This window comes from Bombus impatiens, unplaced genomic scaffold (genome assembly GCF_000188095.3).
Source record: "Bombus impatiens unplaced genomic scaffold, BIMP_2.2 scf_0074, whole genome shotgun sequence".
Classification (NCBI taxonomy): Eukaryota; Metazoa; Arthropoda; class Insecta; order Hymenoptera; family Apidae; genus Bombus; species Bombus impatiens.
Genome location: NT_176493.1, coordinates 207042 through 226947, shown reverse-complemented (window position 1 = coordinate 226947; position 19906 = coordinate 207042). Strand labels below are relative to the sequence as shown.

General features: G+C 35.1%; 1 protein-coding gene across 1 annotated transcript in view; it reads right to left on the bottom strand.

Annotated features, from left to right (window-relative positions):
- The window catches only part of LOC100748680, a 136606-nt gene that overhangs the window by 102157 nt on the left and 14543 nt on the right, over positions 1-19906 (bottom strand). The gene's annotated exons all lie outside the window — the stretch shown is intronic.

Below are 19906 nucleotides of genomic sequence, written 5' to 3'. Positions count from 1 at the left end.
GCCGCCGCTCGGCTGCCTCCGTTGCCTGGCCACGCTTCCCGGTCAGGCTGCCCGAACCGCGCAACGCTTGCTCCGAACAGGCGACGCGAGAGTGCCTTTCTCATTATGCGTCGAGCTCTCGTCGCGAGTGACTCGTTCTAGGTAGGCCATCGCGACCGTTCGGTCGGCGCTTGCTTCGATGCGTTTCTCTCTCTGGGAAATAGAAAGAGAGGAATCGCTTGTACGCGACGAGAGAAGATCAATAACGGATCCCTCCCTCTTTCCGTCGCGTGTACGCGCCAGCCGCGGCGACGTAGCCGCCACGTATTTACACACGCACGTCATGCCAGTCTTACACCACCCCCCGCGGAACATCGCGAACGTCCGCGGTCAAGAATTTCGCGGTCGCAAGACGCGTGCAAAGGATATACCCCGTTTTATCGATCCCTTACAGATTTCGCTACTAGTATTGCATGCAACGTGGAGGTGTGTTCTGCTGATTCGTCGCTGCTGAACAACGCTAACGACGGAAGCTGACCGTGTTTACCTGTTCGGAAGTATGGATCGGAAGCTGCGGGCACAAATTGAACGGTTGATTCATAGAGATACAGACAGGGCGTTTTCGAGTCGTATATTCGCAGATTCGTGAAAGTTCGATCGAGTAAATGTTCGTTTATGTCGAATGTTGGAACGATTTTTTCGATTTAAGAGTTTGCAATAGGCAATGATCGGTGCCTTGAAACTTTCTGGCTTAGAGTGCCGATAAGCAAAGCCCGATGTCGATTTGCATTGTTGGTCGTAAGAGAAAAATTGTGGGATAGCGTATCTAGGGTTCACCAAGCTACTTTCACAAACTGTTAGAAATTTCATTAATTGTACAATTTGCAAAATTTTTTACTTGCTTTCGCAAGTTTTGCCGTACAACGAATTGGGTTTATAGTTAATTACGAATGCATAGGGTGTTTAAAAGTAGAGTCAAGCTTTAAACTGCAGTCAAGAGTTAATGAATATTACATGTAGTTAAAGTCTAGCGCAATCTCTCTTTACAGGGTACGACGACCTCCATCGTTTTTCGAATTAATCGCTAATTTCTTAAAAGAAATTTCTTAACTCATTGACGCTTGTTGTATTCAAAGAAGTACACCCGATATGTACCGTTACAATAATTTCAAATTTCAAACAAGCTTCGATGGGTTAATGAAAATTTCGAATAAAATTTCCTAAATACTTTCCACTTTTTGAAATTTTCGAAAACAAAATTTGAAGATGAAACACGGTATAAAGGCCGTTGCGGAGTAAATTGGAAGATATATAGCAGATACATTTATACAAATATCATTTACATGTAATAAATTTTTGACTCTTTAACACTGCAGTATATTGCGATATTCTTTCATTACTCGCTCACTGTGACTTCTAGGAGAATTAATATCTAAATGGAATTGTATATTACGTTGTTTCTGCGTCATTGCGACAAGCATTAAGCAAATTATATCGCGTTAGAGCGTAAAACAAGCGAAAACCTGAGGGAACGCGTTAGAAATTCCTTTCGACGATTTGTTTCCCTCTTGAAACATGAAAATGATGGAAACGCGATGTTTAATGCCTTAAATACCATGAGCAACGTGATAAAATTTTTGCTCGAGGAACGAATACGCGAAAAAGATTATTTTTATTTATCGCGTGAATAAATTCAATTTTTCTCGAAATGAAACGAAAAAAGCAGGAAATATTACAAAGTATCGTGACAACTGTGTCCGATGAATTTAGAGCGATGTGCCGGCCTATCTCTGCATTTTACACCGATATCAGAAATGGCTAGATGAAAAATCGATAAACGTTTCCGGTTCTACATATGCGATTCGTCAGATAACGTATTCACACTATCGAAAACGCGAATGCACTCGTCTCTGTTCGACGAAACAGCACGGCCGAGTGCTTTATTCGAGGAAATAGCGGTGAAAACACGTTAACCTCTCTATAACCAGAATTTCGTTTGCTTATGAAGAAAAAATAAACATAGTTGATTATAATTAGACGGCGGATGTTTAGACACTTATGAGAAATCGAAGGATATAAAAATATATAGAACGGCAATATGCAAAAATACATAAAATAGCCAAAGCAAATTATTCGTTATAATATTTAGCAAGCGACATGGGATCTCTATTTAGATTTCGTTATTTTAGAAATTATATACTTGCATTATATACTTATCATAGAAATTATATACTTGCATAAATATTTGCAATTTAGTTATAGACTAAAAAATAATTTCTTTGTCAATAATCAATTATTTACTAATTTCTCATATTTCTATATTATTACGAATTTTTAATAAAAGCAACGATACATCCTGTATACAAGTTAAAGTTAAAAATCATCGGCAATTTCTGGATAAGCTGCAAAAATGAGAGATAAAATGCTGGAGTATCGTAAAACGAAAGGACGAAAAATACGATCAAATAAACGTTGCCATTCTTGAAATACTAAATTTTCCAAAGCTCGTGCCTCCACAATAACATGACTATCATTCATGACTTTAAATTTTTCATATTTCCGCATCCCCATATTCCCATCCAACTCCAACAAAGAGATCTTTGTTTCGACGCATGAGAAATCAAAATGATCACCATATCTTACACAGATCAGAAGAAAGAAAATAATACAATTCTAAGCGTCGAGAAGCTTTTATTTTATCAAGACGAAGAGGTTTTGTAAACTGAGGGAACATCGAGAGATACAATCCATTTTATTTTATGAAATTTTTGCACTTTCTATTACACTTTTCAAAAAAGGGAAAAATGTTCCACCAAATACGATCGTTTATAGCAATTCGTCAGTTCTTACGAGCGTAACAATAAAAAACATACGAAGAAGAAGAACTTTATTCTATAATAACATCAACATTCTCGAATGTTTCTATCGTAACTACTTTTATGTTCTGATTACCATAATTATAACTTGTATTATTCGACCAATAATAACTACAAGTATACCAATCTTCCAACAAGCGCCTTAAATACATTTTAATTTATTATTTTAGTTTGTACGTTACATGTCAAAATATTTGAAAGATCTACCTAAATTCCGGTTTACAATAACTCGTAAGAACGTGGTCATGGAAACACACGTAGAAGAAGAAGAATTCCAGTTATTATATTTTCTTTTATAATAACGTTAACTTACTCGGATGTTTCTATCGTAATTACTTTTATCTTCTGATTACTATAATTATAACTTCTATTATACGACCAATAATAACTGGCACACTACACCTACACCGTTCTTTCAATGAGCGCTTTAAATACATTTTAATTTATTATTTTAATTTATATGTTACACGTCAAAATATTTGAAAAATCAACCTAAGTTCCTGTTTACAGCAACTCACGATTTCGTAAAAGCGTGATCATGGAAACACACGTAGAAGAAGAAGGATTCTAGCTATCATATTTTCTTTTATACTACTCTTATTTCCTCGCTATTATAAGTTATAATTAGCAATTATGCACCAATAACAACTGGTACTCTACATTTATACCATCCTTCCAATGACCGCCTCAAATACATTTCGATATATTATTTTAATTTATACATTACACAATATTAAAATATTAGAAAAATCTACTCGTGTTCCCCCAGTTTATAGCAACTCCTGATTTCCTACGAGAGCGTGACCCTGAAAACGCACGCAGAGGAGAGCGTGCCCGAACCAAGGTGAGATCCCCGCTGGGGCAATTGCGGATAGAGAAAATAACGATGTGTTTTCAGTGAATCCTCTCTTCTCTTGTGCACGACGACAATCCCGAAGAGAGGGAGAATCGGGCTGCATTATCGCCGGATTGCCATTGCCGCTATAAAAAAAAAAAGCTTGACCCGTATTCTCTTTTACGTTCAACTTGGCCACCGCCATAGAAACCTCATTTTTCTTCTCTTTTCTTCTCTTCTTTTCTTTTATTTTCCTCCCTTCAGACTTTTCTTTCGCGGCTCGTTTCGCGGGAAGGGCACTCTAACTCGCGACGGGGGTTCGTCGTCGACGATCCCTTGAATACGTTTGTTAACGAACGCCAGAAAGCACCGGTCGATCGACCCACGGACCGAATTTAGGTAATAACCAGAGCTCTCGTCGTGGGACATCTGCGTTTAAACGAGATCCTAGCGTCTAATGTTTGCCACAATGGATTTTAGAGGCGAATCGATGGTGTCTCAACGCGAAACACGGAGACTCTGCCAAGAGACCAAGAGAATATTTCACGATATTCGCGTACACTGTTTTATACTTTCACGACGATTGGATGACGTATTCGTAACTCTTTTTCAAAGTTTCAATCGTGTTATTAGTACTTGCTAGTTAGAAACTACAGTTATAGACGCTTGATCAATTTGTCGTTACGTAAATCTTACTAAGACAAATAAGTTTATATCAATTGAAATTTACAATTGAGAATTGAAAGTCATATTTATTTTCTTTTTATGAAATCGATAGATTATAAATTTGAAGGATTAGGTATAGAAGTAATGATATGGACTGTAAAATTTTTAACCCAAATGTGTCTTTCTGAGGGTGGTTTGGGCCGGAAAGCCGAAATCGGACATCATATTTCACGGAAACGAACGCCTTTAAAGATTCGTCTTTGTGAACATTTAACCGACAAAGATTTTAATTGTAGAAATCCGCTTAAGACCATACAGAGCGGCAAGGGGTAACTTACCGAGTAAAGTGATGGCACAGCTAATGCCAATGCTCCAAATGCCAATTTTCCTCTTTACAGCTTACCGCTCTCTGTAAAAATAAAAAATAACCCAAACAAACCTACTTCAATACTCACGATTCAAATGCACACAGAGTAAGCCATACAGTATGTTAAGAGCATCAAATTTTAGAAAAGGTCCCGTTAAAATTCACGAGGATGTCATACATCAACAAGTTGATCGAAATTTTTGACGTCTTATTTCCGTGAAAAACGATCAATATTTTTGGCTTCGACGACCTCAAAAACTTCTAAAAATGTCATTTTAACCGAGTATTCTGTGGGCCAGATACTAGAGCCAATTTAAATTACTTTTTAAAAAAGCTTGTCAATATCGCGTTAAAGATGTAAAAGGGATCAGTGAACATTAATTATTCTAAAATGACTATAGTTTTATCCAGGGCTATATTACATTAATCTACGACTATATACGACTTATTAAAAATTCAATTACTTCGGTTCAAAAGCGATCAAAGAATTTTCCCTGTAACAGAAGAAAATTTAAAATACATTTTCGTTTAGACAGATTATGCTGTTGTCTTGTTATGTAGTTTGAATAACGTAATCTAACCGAAGTTAAGCGCGAAAAAAATGTTGCTTGGTACAAACCGCGATCAATTTACTCAGTTCGACTTTTAAAACAACAACGTAATATTATAGCCGTGTGCGACGGTTTCACGCAACGACTTCACGAAACTTTCAAACGGAATGTTCGCGTATTTAGGAATTCATCTAAGCGATTCCAAATATAGAATCAGCGTAAACGGGCACAAGTACGTATCTATTACCGCGATAGAAATACACGTACTATTTTCCCTTGCCTCTGTCAAGGTGCTCGCGATATATGTACATACTGTATGCATATAGCCGCAATGCAAGTAGTATAGGTAATCGAGTTACGTACTTCTTCAACTTCTTTCAAACTGAAACTCACGGCTGTCAGTGAAACTGGCGAAAAGCTTTCAAAGTTTCGTTTCCCTTGAAAATTTTAATTCTGATAATACTTCGATCGAATAGATTGATGGACAAGTGACTTCAATAATAATTTCCAGTATCTGCTATCGCAACTTCGGCTGAATTTCTTTTTTATGAAACGAAAGTTTTCATGAAATTCCAACTACTTCGATTGATAAGATTATAAATGGTAATGAATCTTCGAGCTTGTAATACATACTCACTTTTAGAGGAATACGATATGCTTAATCAAATTCGTTCCAGTTATTTGATATCCAATTTATATTTTATACTCTATATCGGATGTATTCTATGTATATCGATATCTAATCCTATTTCGTGTTCTATATCGAAGTTTACGTATGCTTACAACGTATGCAGCATATTAATACGCGAAGAAGTCGCAATTCTCTTAATTTTTGATGCATAAAAGTACAAACGTCCTTTTGGATACTGACGTCCATTGCTTGACCGCGAATATGCTACGGTTTACTACTTGTTCTTGCATTCTAATAAGATTGCTTGCAATATCGAGTTGTTTAACACTAAATTATCGAAATAAAACGTAACGATATTCGATTTTTGTACCGAGTGTTTATACGATTTAATTTTATCTACACTTTTACTGACAAACATATACCTCACAGTAAATCTACACCAGTTCGTTAAATAGAGGCTTATTGTGAGAGCTTAAAGACGTGGATTTTGGCTCAAAATTTTAGATTTTAGGCCAACATGTTATAAACTTATCTATACATCTAGTAAAGCTTGTACACCTTTCTCTACAATTATTTTTTTTTAAATATCCAATTTTTCTTTGAATATTTTCTTTTTTTAGAGACTTAAATTCCAATGTTTGTTTCTATGTGCCGCTAAATAATTTAGCAACCATCTTTCTAAAAATAAACAGCCACTCTTTCAGCTTGCTACGACGTAAATTTGTTAACGATTAATAAAACAAACAGTAAGTTCACTGTCTCCAAGCAATCCTTCAGACTTACAATTAGCCTGTTTTTATATTCATTTTGTATGTCACTTTTGTTCGATAGGTACTTGGAGAAAGAAAGGAGCAAAACCAAACGAGACGAAAAGAGACGAGAAAAACAGATAACTGAGAACCTCTGTTCGTTTGGTAGGATGGCTGGAACGGGGGGCGACTGCTTGTCGGCCATTGACCTCGCAACTGCAACCACCACCCCATCTCAGTCTCTCTCTTCTAGGTGCCATGAAACTATTCTATCTACCTCTCCTCCGTATCTATCGCTCTTCCTGTCTGGTTACTCATTACGACTCTTTCCGCTTCTTCGAGCTTTTGCGCGTCTTTTTTCTCCCGCTACCCATCGGATTAATTTCTTTTCCACGCGAGAAGAATGCAAGACGGAGTGGTTGTCACAGGAAACGAGAGATAGTATCGGTAATTTTCTTTATCGATATAGATGGTATTCTCTTAGATCACTACGTTTCAAACCGTAACATGCAAATTGTCTCCGTATCTGCAATCGTAGCTGTTCATTTTCAAACTTATCATTAAATACAACTATTTATGTTTTGAACATAATTTTTTGAAATAAGATACGATAGAATAAATTCGCAAATAATTTTCTAATTCGTGAATATTTTCTAAACGTATATCAATGATACCTTGTATCATATAGCTTTATTTCACATTTGATGCCAGAAAAGTGTTTCAGTTTTACCTTGTAGTTAATAATACGAATAAAATTGTATATTACTCGGTGATTACATTAATTCTTCCCGCGTGGTTCCAATCCATTAATCATTCTTCTTTTATCAGTTTTCCTGAACTACGGTGAAGTAAAAATAATTCCACCTCGGAGGTATTTATAATTCCAATACACGCTTTTTATTTCATAACAATTAAATATGATTATATATATATAATATTTTTTATTATATATACTATATACATATAATATTTCTGTACATTAAATGTGCGTATACATTAAAATTTTCCATGAAAACACAAACATCCACGGTATAATTATGACCATAATACCAGAGAAGTCTCGGGACATGCATTATTATCGAACAGATCATCTTATCCAACTCCCGTTTTCCCTTTTCCTTATGTCTGCAACCATAATTTAGATAGGATGACGTGCAATTTGTTTCGAGAAGGATTGTGTGACAGTCGAATTCAACGTGGCGGAACCACCCGCGATTATTCCTCCCAGAGGAACCATTGCGCAAATAGCAAAATGGACAACCGATCTGTGTAATTTGGAGCATTGATTACGCCGTTTCCAACTCCGTTGCCAAGCAATCTCCAAGCGCGAAATTAAAACAAAAAATAACCTGACCGAAAAATGTTCAACATGACTGAAAATTGTCGTTCGAAAGAGAAGATATATAGCCATCGTCGCTTATCGACGTTTGTTTCAAATCAAGGAAATGAAATTATCGAAGATATACTGACGACCATATTTCACGTGTATTTGTATAAACAGACAAATATAAGATTGTCAAACAACGTGATATGCATATTTCAGATTGATGAAATATCTTCATTGGCTATTTCGATTTATAGATTCAAAAACTACATTTTTCAAATTTCATAGCGTTCCCTCCAATAACAGCTATCGAACGAATATCAGAGGCCGATGATTGCAGCGATTAATCAATAATATAAAATCCACTCTAAACGAGTGATGGAAGTATTTTAAATTTCACCAATAAAATATGGAATATTTGTACCAAAAGTAAAATAATCACAGTACGTAAATATAATAAAAATTCGATTGGTTTTAGAATACATTTTCATATATGAATATTTTAACATTTACCTGTGTCAAGAGGAAAGAAAATGTTTATATGCATGTACAAATACGTATACGATATTAATGTCAATCAATTGATATTGGAATTTTAATACAGTACATTTTCTTAACTTTTTATTATGTTAAAACAATAAACAAAATCTTATATTCTCACGTCAAACATTTATATCGTTTATCCGTATATTGTTCGTTATAATTTCACCCGCCATTTAGATAAAGATATAAATATCTTTCGTTAAGAGTTGACATATCGTTCACACGTTTATAACATCGCAAACAATTTATAGTAATTTATAAATGGTTAAAAATCTTACTCAAATTGTCAAATAATTTAACTGGGTTGCAGTTTCTCCTTGCTTAGATAGATATTTTAGTTTTCTTTTATTTATTTAGTCGAATAAATATTTTGGTGTCTTCAAGTTACAATTATCTTCGCGAACCCTCCCTGGAGCAAAGGGTAGTTGTAATATTTTCTCTTATTCTTATTTTTGATTGGCAATTTTGATATTACTTATCACAAAGTCCAACTGTTATACTTTCAGTAATATTAGATGGGTACATGAGCTTCGGGTATAAAGGAATCTCTATCTTTTCGAGATAGTATTCGAAAGTGAAATTGTTATTTTCGACCAGGTCTACCCTACGCGATATAACCTACTATCTTATCGTTCTAGCAAGGGTTGATTCAGATGTGGCAAGATGATAGTATCACAATACAATATTACAACAATGAACGTAATTTTAAGTGCAGACGTTCGACTAATTACGTGAAAAATAAATAACTTAACAAAAATTCTACACAATAATCCACGCTGATTATATCCATAAATTAAAATTCATAAATCGACAATTTGCGAATGTTTTACAAATTTTTGTTACCACAATTTTGTTTGCAATTTACAATTATTTATGCTATCTCCTTGTGATAAATCTTATTTTTATAAATTTAAGATTTCTTCTTTGAGATGTTGAATACTAATTATGTACTTTCTTGAATACTAATAATGTGAAATTGGTAATAAAAAGTGAAGTTGATCGATCTGGCTTCTATATTGTATGATTATATCGTTCAATACAATACTCCACAAGTTGAATATACCACGGAATGCGATTTCTCCAAACTTTAAACCGTGTTTCTCTCATACGGCCAGTTACATTAATATTGACACACTCTTTAAAACAGAATAACTCTTCCCAAACTAGATCAAAGTTTTGGGCTTGAGTTTTCCTGAAAAGTTAAAAAGATTCGTTTACTAGACGACATATAAGAGAAAATTCTGGAAGAAACTGCGATTGATCTTTTAATAAAAATTTAAACGATACGTTTCCGTAGATTTATGTCGGCTCTATACGTGCCGAAACTACAATTACTACGTATCTAGTTACTACTCTGTCAACTTTCATCGAAATCAGTGTTCGTCGAAACCAACGACGGTGTAACGAAGCAACATAAACCCAAATCTTTGAACCTCGCCAAATCTTTCTGTAACAAGAGAGAAGTCAAAGTGTCCCTCTGATCAAGATTGAAATCACTCGACATTTTCCAAAAATAACAAAGGCTACAACCTGTTACAACGAATCTGTATAACGGTTAATTAAGCTGTCCTTCGGTGGCAAATACCAGACGCTGTTTACGCTATTAACAGTTTCCGTTGGGATGGAACTTCGCCTCGGGGGTCGGAAAAGTATTATAGACCCTGGAAGCGTGGGCTATCCAGGTTGACTTTGGTAACGATAGAACTGGTCGCGCTACGGGGGTGGTTAGTCATGGCTGGGCCACGCGGATGGACGTGCAAAAGGTGTTCCTGGGAGAGAATGCGTGCGCACCCTCTCTGCTAGCCAGCTCCAGCTCCATCCGCCCGGATCCATCGAGCCTTACGAGCCCATTATACGCCCTCGTATACTCGACACGCGTACACCTGACTGATTTTCTACGTACTCTCTTCTTCCGTGGTGCACGTCTGCTCTAGCGATAGAGTACAGGATTTTCCAACTTCTAGAGTGCTTCTACACGCGTACAGCATTTGCGGCAACACTGATCTAATAGTATAGTCTTATGGCCATAATGTGAAATGTGAAATGCCATTAAGAATTTTTACGAAAACAATCATTGTACGCTACAGGTCACGTTTTCTAACATACTCGCTGCCGGACGTCACACGTGCGTGACGCACTAAGAGCTGTACAGGGGATTGCGTTCCAATTTTCGACAAGAAAAATAGATGAAGCCTCGTTTATTTTCATCGGAGATGCTTCTGTACAATATCCACAACGACCACGCTTGATCTGATGTTACAACGCGTTTATCTTTTATTATTTTAACTACACAATATTTCATTTAAACGCGACTTGTCCTTCGCTCGAACAGTGCATCTCTATTGTTGAAAGTGTTTGATAATTATATATCGAAAGAGCACAACTCAGCGACTTCAACGTCCCTCAAATACGCTGCCAGTGTCAGCATTCTGAGTAATTTCACTTGTGCATATCGCAGCTCGACTTCAGCTTCTCAGATATTCGTAGAAATATTTTCAATACCTTTTAGTTTGTGATGATGACAATGAACCACTAGGTTTATTAAAATCTTATGTGAATCTTTCAAAAAGTATCACGTTAATAAATAAAAATAACCTAGCTTCAAATATGTCTTTTCCTTCGTCATTATTCCAATACGTCACATATATGTACATAATAAGATACGGTTTATTCACAGCCCAGTGTTGCACACTATAAAAACCAGTTTGGCGCAAAAACCGCTCCAATTGTTGATTTAGTACGTTTCTATAGTATATATGTAAAAACATAAGTAACACTACGTAATATCATGAAAATTCGTTACTTGGACAATGGGAAGCCTCTTTGTTTTTAAACGGAGGTAGCAAACTTGTTAATATGCACCCTTACCAATGTTAGTACTACGACATGTGTCTAAGAAGTAATGAAACTGATTCTGTAGAAACGTTTATATGTCATTTAATGAAAAATCTATATTGTCCATTTCAGAATGATTCCTTTGAGAAGCTATACACCGTTCCATTCCTGGAAACAGTGCTGAAATTCTTCTACTGAAACTACTTTCTGTTGATCGATTACAACCTGTTGGATGCTGTTCACAGTTCCAAAATGATATCCCTTAAGATAACTTTTGAATATTGAGAAAATGAGAGAGTCACGTGAATTCATATCTGGGGAGTACGGAGGCTGTGAAAGCACATGAATACGTTTGTTTGACACAAAACTCATTTACAGACTCGTTCGAAATTGATCGAAACTCGTTCTTGATGCAGTGTAAGACGCTGCTCGATACGTTGCTGTTCCATTTTCGTAACGCGTCGCTAAAACATGCTTTTATAAAATTCGCTGCGAAATTGATCGTGTTAGCTGAATCGAGTTGAAATTAATACGGAAGGTAGTGCAGAGGTATAGGTCTCAAATAACGCCGCAGCATCGTGATACAATGTCGCGGACTCCCGAGAACCGAAATCTATCCTGTTACCTTTTAGACACACCTCGTATATGAAATGATAAAATTCGTTGTATAGCTGTAGAAAGAATCGCCGCCAACCTTTATGGCCTTTCATAAACTTTTATATTATCAACCTTATAACCGTTTGTTTAAGTTCTAAGAAAATGAACGAGGTTGAAAATAACGTAACCTCGTGAAACGCTCTTAAAACAAGGGAACTACGACGAGTTTAGAACAACCTATCGAACAGGAAGATTCTTTTGGCTATATCTATGAATAAAAAATTCATTAAGAACACATTTACGAGAATTCAAATTTATAAATGGTTCTCTGTAATTAGAATAATCCAAGAATTAATTGGTATTCAATGATGTTTCGCTCTTATTTAACCATCTACAAAATTAGCCGCATTAAAAATATTGGTAATACGTTGAAGCAGCGATACACCTATTCTAAATTCTGGTATCCGTGATCGCGCTATAATTACGTTACCTATTCAAAGAGCAAACCTTAGCCTCTCTTTGACGCAGTAATTGAACACTGTCAAGTTCCCTAAATCTCTTTATCGTTGAATCGTTCTGTGCCTTTATCCCCGATGCTAAATCAGGGCTGCTGGTTACAATGAAATTCCATTTTCCCAGTAGATACAGTGCGTTCGTGGCGAATATTTTTCGTTGGAACCTCCAATAGCAATGTCTGTCACCTTTAACTCCGTCCACCTTTTTCTCTGGTAATATCTTGCCGATTCTACAAGGACTTACTCGAATACCCGGAAGACGGTGAGAGGAAAAGAAGATAGAAATGGCAGACGATATATTAGATGGAAATCGATTATACAGTTTAAAGATGTCTACGATTTCCGTGGAATATCAGTGAACCGTGCTAACAGACACGACATTAAATTGGAACTTGATTTATAGCCAATCAGGAAAACAATAGCGCATTGTAAAGTACAAATTGCCTTTTTTCCATTTCAATGCTATATTGCGCGTAAACGTAAAACTTCGAATTTATGTCAAATTTATACCATTTATGTTTGTAAATTTATATCGTATAGTTATGAAAATTCATATCATTTATTTTCATATATTTATACCATATATGTATTCTTTCGAATTTCAAAAATCATAAAAATTGTACATTCATAGGATATATTTATTTTCATAATAGGTTAATTGGCAATTACTATCCGCCGTACTGAAGTGTCTGCAAATAGAGACTTCCTACGAAACAATAATTCAACGTACCTACCTTATTAAAAAATTGTTTTATTGTATTGTATTTAGCGTCCAATTTACATTTCTCTTCACTAAAGAAAAAGAAAAAAGAAAATTTTTACGTCCGTGCTACTTGCGTTTTTTATTATTTAAACTCTGCAATTATTAAGTAAAAAGTTCCTATAACAAGTTGCGCAACTTGCACTTCCTTCCACGATTTCATCGATTCAACTGCTTCGTCTCTCGGGACTGTGATCTTTTCTCCCCCGTCTATCAGCAAAATATTATTCTTCGAGCAATGATATAACGTTCATATTCACGCGTCAAAAGCTTGAATTAAGAAAGAAATGATAGAAATCTGTCATAATGTATCAAACAGAACAATGATCCAATAATATAGGTTTCACGTTGGAATAAGTTGTCTGTCCGTCGACAGGGTCGAAATCGCGAGAGAATTGTACAAGGCGTCCAGAAAATTAGAACAATACCTGGAGAAATGGAAAGGGTAGAACAATTAATGGCTAATGATAGTAAACGTCTCCAGACTCATGCTCGGATGCAAAGAGAATCATTTTGAGTATCTCCTGCATAGGTATGCAAATATATTGGAGAAGAAACTCGCTATAATTCGAAAGCAAGGTCATACACAGAATTTATCGCCAAAGCGGTTCCCGGATGCTACGCGACACCCTGTATATTACTCTTTTATTTCATCCTAGCAGTGTCTTTAGCCTTTCAGTTCGTTTCTATCGAAGAGACACCTTTTTTCACGGAATAGCATGACATTGATACACGCAACTGTGAAATTCGTCTGTCAAAACGCTGAGTCGAGAAAGAAGTAGAACAAACCAACGAGGGTAGGAGGTGATGCTACGGCAGAAGAGGAAGCCAAAACGAAAAGAAGGATCAAGAGCGTGGTGTCTCTACCCTTCCTCGCTGTCTTTATTGATGTTTATCCTTTCTTTTTGTGCAAGATGTCTCCCGTGTGCAGCTTCTCTTTTCCCCTATGGCGAGCGAGGCAATCTCCTTGTTGGCTTTAGTATTTCCTTTCAGCGACGATACGTCGCTTTGAGAAAGCAGTTTCCACGGCCCTCTTAATTTGTGCGCGTTATCTTTAGAAAGTAGAAATTCGATCCCAGACTCTGTTTCGTCTCCAGATCGGCATTCTCGACATACCATCGATCCAAGAGTAAATGTTCGCTGTTCTCGAAAGGACTCGTAAGCTGACAATATAATTGTACGGAAACCTCGAATAAGGATCTATAGCGTATTTGGTCAGTGTTCAATTAGCAGTAAAATGTGACTCTACACGTTGCTATCGATCGTTTTACTACCCACAAATTGCAAATATTTTGTAGGGAAGCGATGCATTCACAAAAATGGGCACTTTTACGCAATGTTGTAGATAGGGGTTGTTGTAGATAGGATACATTCAATACTGTTTGAGGCTTTCGGATGTGAGCTGTAACCAACGATAAGAGGAAAAGATTGCCAAACTGTCGTTAACGTTGCAATCAGTGATCTGAGGATTTTTATGCATTTATAAGAAATTTGAAAGAGAAAAAATGCAGGGGATGTAATGTGAAAGAATATATAAAATACTTGGAGTATAGTACTTCCTCTAATATTACTTCTTGGTGGTTAAAGTCATTTTCTACCGAGGCTTTACTTTTTTAATTATATTCCCAAAAATATGAATTTGGATAAAAATTCGCGGTCTAGTAATTATCTTCGTTAGGGGTCGAAAATTGCACTGATAACACGCAGTTCTTGGAAATCTGATGAAACTGGTTGTACTGACATTAACGAAATGTTAGGATCTTTTCTTTTTGGACGTGGTTTATATTGTATCTAGAAGCGTCAGGCAGAATCGAACAGCATATTAGCAATGTTATCCATAACAATGTTAAGTGTGTTAACCCTGATGTTCTCCTCACTTCCTCTTCGGGTTTGTATCTCTTTAGATATCTCTTTCTCTTTGAATATTTTATCCATAAAACGCGTAGAACACGCGAAAAGCAATATATTTATTATATCAAATATTAAAATCAAATACAGGATAGGTGTAGGGGACGGTCAAAAGCTAATAGAAAAGATCAGGAACGGAAATCTTGAGCAATGGGATAAATATTGGATAGGTGAGGAAAGTAGCATATGTGTGCTATAGCATTGTGTGTTACACAAGGAAGGTCGAGAAACGCTGAAGCACCTAATTGAGACACGTAGGGAATTGAAAAGGTGCGAATGCAGGTTAAAAGATGTAGTGGCAAAGTTTCTCGATGTGGAAGCAGTAAGATGGCTGGCGTGTGCGGAAAAGAAAAGAGGCGGGAAAAGATACTGGAAGAAAAAGATAGTACAGAAGGATATAGGTAGTTTGTCCGGATGAATGTCTAGATTAAGAATCTATGTAAGCTAAGTCCATCTTATGGCCGAGGAGACTGAAATTAAATTATTATTATTATCATTATGTAATAAAATCAACATTTAAAAATTAAAAATCCTCTATATTTTAATAATATTTACTGAAATATAATATCCATTTCACGTTATATAAACTTAAGATAAAGCAGCAGGGTTGATCGCGATTAGAATTCGAGCCATAAAAACCTCAAGATTCTCAGTATGATGTTGAACACAGCAAGCGCGTTAGATTGAATCTGACGGAACAGTGTAATTTAAAAACCGCATTTTTAAAAAAATATGCTAAATGTTTTTGAAATTGTTATTCTAGGTTTTGATTCAATTAGCGAGAAAAGCAGTGAATACGAGGGTGACTTTGCATCGTCATTGTTGCATCGTGATACCGGTGTTTAGTTTATTTCTTGACCGAGTCGCACGAGTTTTTGATGTCAATCCAAATAGACAGCTATGTCAGAAGACAGCGTGTTGTTATTATATAATAAATTAAAAATGGTACAGTCTAGACGAATGACTGCTATTAAAATAGATATAAGCGACGTGCTTCGCGAACAAGACAAAATATCGTATTATTGTAATGGTTGCTGTGTAGTATATTTTAGTTTCGACGAGCGTCGAGTTGTGACATTTTGTTTGGGATAATTGGACGTTCTTCAACTCGAGCTAGAAACTTGCACGGAGGATAAATTAATTCCACGTAGATTATTTTGGCATACAAGTAGACAAAGTATCGGCTTTAGGATATTGTCGACTTGTGTCGTTATTTTGAAAACTTTGACTATGTATTATGTAAAACACCGAATAAAAGTCTCGAATGTTCTATTTCTTTTTCATTTCAATTCAGTGAAATATTGTATTGATTCTACATTGTTAAATATTGCATTAATATTACATATATCGCTATAGAAAAACTTAATTTTCAACTTCTTAAACTTAATTAATAATTAAAATAAATTGTTTCCACGAAACGATATTCGTTTTATCTAAATACCGAAAACAAAAAAAAGAACAAAAAAAAAAAATTAAGATCAGAATTTCTACAAAATAATACCTGTATTAATAAATAATAAATAATTAGAATAAAGAATTATACCAATATACAGGTAAGTATAATGGCAATACTGCAAACATACATCAATTCGATACTTCGATTCACCTTAAAAATAAATTTAACAGATTATAACTTAGAATACAGGTTGTTTTTCACAATACCAACCGCGACATTCATGAAGGAATGACTAGTAGAATTTCTGGTTAGTAGAATGTATTATGCATTATGTTCTCTAATTTTGTGTTACGATCAAACGTTGCAAAATATATTAGAACAAAATAGAAACTGTGCTCTTCTATTATTATTAAAACAAGAAATATCCTCTTACTGTATTACAGTTCAGATACCTTGCACCCTTTGCTCCTTTGTTATGCATGAGATTATATTACCCCTAATGTAATACAAGCATATACTAATCAAAAGTAGTGGAAGTAGAAAGAGTAGATCTTTTCCCTTTGTCCCTCACATTTAACAATCTGGGATAAAATAACTTTGAAAAGTGAAGTGATAAACGTTTTATTATGCGTAATATGCAGAAAATATGCAATTCTATTTATCATGCATTTAGTCACGGAGAATTAATCAGTAGTTTCAGTCAATGAGGAACTAGATTTCTGTATCTTGGCGAACAGAGTTTAACCTGTCAACGGTTTACAAAACCGCATTTGTAAAAGTATAAACGAAGCGATATTCATTATGCAACAGTTTGACAATTTATTAAAAAGCTAAATCGAAACTTAAATTGTTCTGGCGACATTCGTAAATGCGCTTTTATAATTCGGCGAAACCAACATGTACACAAAAGAAAAATTTATGTCAAAAGGAAAAAAGGACTCGTTAAACCGCTACCGGCGATAAAAATAACGCATTTCAATTAGAAGCGTTAAATTCCATTTCGAAGAACGAGCCAAAGTTATTTATCAGTGCGAGCGTATGGCGCCACTATTAATAAAAATAATATCACTAGCCATGATCGAAGAGTAAATGTCAAAACAGTAGTATTACCGCGGTGTAGGTGAGACATACAAGTCGAAAATAGTTGTTCGCGATCCGCCACCGCGGACGCATTTAGACGGTCGCGCTAAACTTAGATTGTTTTCTGAACAAACGAGTTAAGAGGGTCCGCGTGAGCACGAGTGTGCGTGACGCGCCAGAAAAAAGCCTCGAAAAATCAGATTTACGGGGATCTGCTTAACCAGGTTCACGAATCCGATTAACCGGTCAATTAAAAACCAATGTTTACACTGATTAACCAGATTTCTTCGCCGTTTCGAATCCTGATTTTTACGAATATGTAGCTTTGTTGAAACATAGTTACATATTTTAAGTATGGAATTTTTATCTCATCGTAAATTAATAAAATAGGTATAATGCTATAAATCATAAATTATAATAATATAATATAACAATGTAAAATAATATTAATAATATAGATTATGATAATACAAATTAATATAATAGTTTGCATAACCGAGGGGAGAGATTGTTTAAAAATTCCTAAGTTATAATACAACCTTTTGTTTGTTTGCATCACGATATGTTAAAAAATAAAATTTTTTTCAACTAAGGTATTTCTAAGAATAAGAGATAGCGTTAGAGTTAGATAGTTAAGAGGTACTTACATAATGGTAATTATAATATCTTTTTTATAATACGTTGATAATGAATTACCTGGTAGCAAACAACCAGTAGAATGTTTATAAATGCATGCAGGTATTCCTTTTCCTTATCTTTTAAGCATAGAACGTAATAAAATATTAATTAGCGCAACATAAAAGATTAATCAAAGCAATGTAAAAGATTATAAAATAATGTAAATAAATAAATAAATAAGCTTAAATAAATAAATAAATTAGCTTAAATAAATAAGCTTAGGGATATTTACATAGACGCAAATATAGGATAAAACTGTTTTTTTATCTCGTGAAGAGCGTTTTGTATAATAGATAAAACGTTAAAGACAACATATAATCAATAAACAATTATCCTTTATGGAGATCACTGTGATTTTTACCATAGATTAAATGTTTCGAACTTCGATTCAACATTGCAATTTATTTTTAATAACTAATTCAATCGACTTACAGAAGCAAGATGTTGTAAAACGATTTGATGACAGCTATTATCAGAATTACTGATAACATGCAAGAGGAAAAGAGAAGTTCAAGTATTTGACTTTTCATAAAATGTAGCAACTCATTTTCATGATCCAAAGATCTCCTATGTCAATCTCCTTTTAAATGATATGGTTTTGACAAATTTCTTGTGGATTGACAATCTTTGTTTATATGATTACCTTTGCCATGCGGGCAGTCGAGTAATTCAGTAAAAAGACAAATCACATATATAGTATTCTCATAATTAATGCGTATATTGCGTGCAATCTTACGTAAATCCTTGGAATCTACGTACATCTGTCTTTTAGAACTCGTTACATGATCAGATCACAACTAGACACTCATCAGAAGTCAGAATGTGCTAATAAACAAATATCTGCTTCTCACTAAGGTTTCTATCGGAGATCTTTTCACTTTTGGTACTCGAGTAATACATACCAAAAAATCAATTACTGTTCGCTTGAAAATGATCTTGCTTTATCCTTTTACTCCAAATTAACATTCCAGAGATGAATACACGATACAAAGGAAACAAACAAGATTAACAGATTGATGATTGATGAGTTAGCTGCGACGATGTTTCTCTTCAACTGAAAGATTCGAGAGGAGGAATTTGTCGTATGGTTATTCAGAAAAAATTAGCTGTATCTCGCGTATTGCGATACACGTATCGTCGTGCGAAGAAATTTTAAGTTCAGTAGCAATATGTTACAAGAACTATATAGCGATATCACATGAATGATGTCAGTAAGTGATGAGTAAGCACTAATGTAACAGTCACACTCGTCATTCTAACTCCTTATCTGTCAATTAAGTTCTTAATCTCATTTAATAAATTTTTCCGTATCATCATCGAGTTTTTCACCCTTAATCTGCCGATGTCCCCACCACGTCATATGTTCCTATCTTGTTTTATCTCGTGCGACTGTGAGTATATGTATGTATATATACAATGATTATGATTATGGGCCTATTACAGTTTAATTAATGCTCCACTTATTTATATTCATAAAATATTCTTTATTTGCATTAAAAGAATAAAACTTTCTGAATCAAGATACTTAAGATACGTACGTAGAAGTCAAATGCATATGATAAGGATCGCTAAAGAGGAATACAAGCAGGAAAGAAGTCACATGCGGCTCGCGAGCC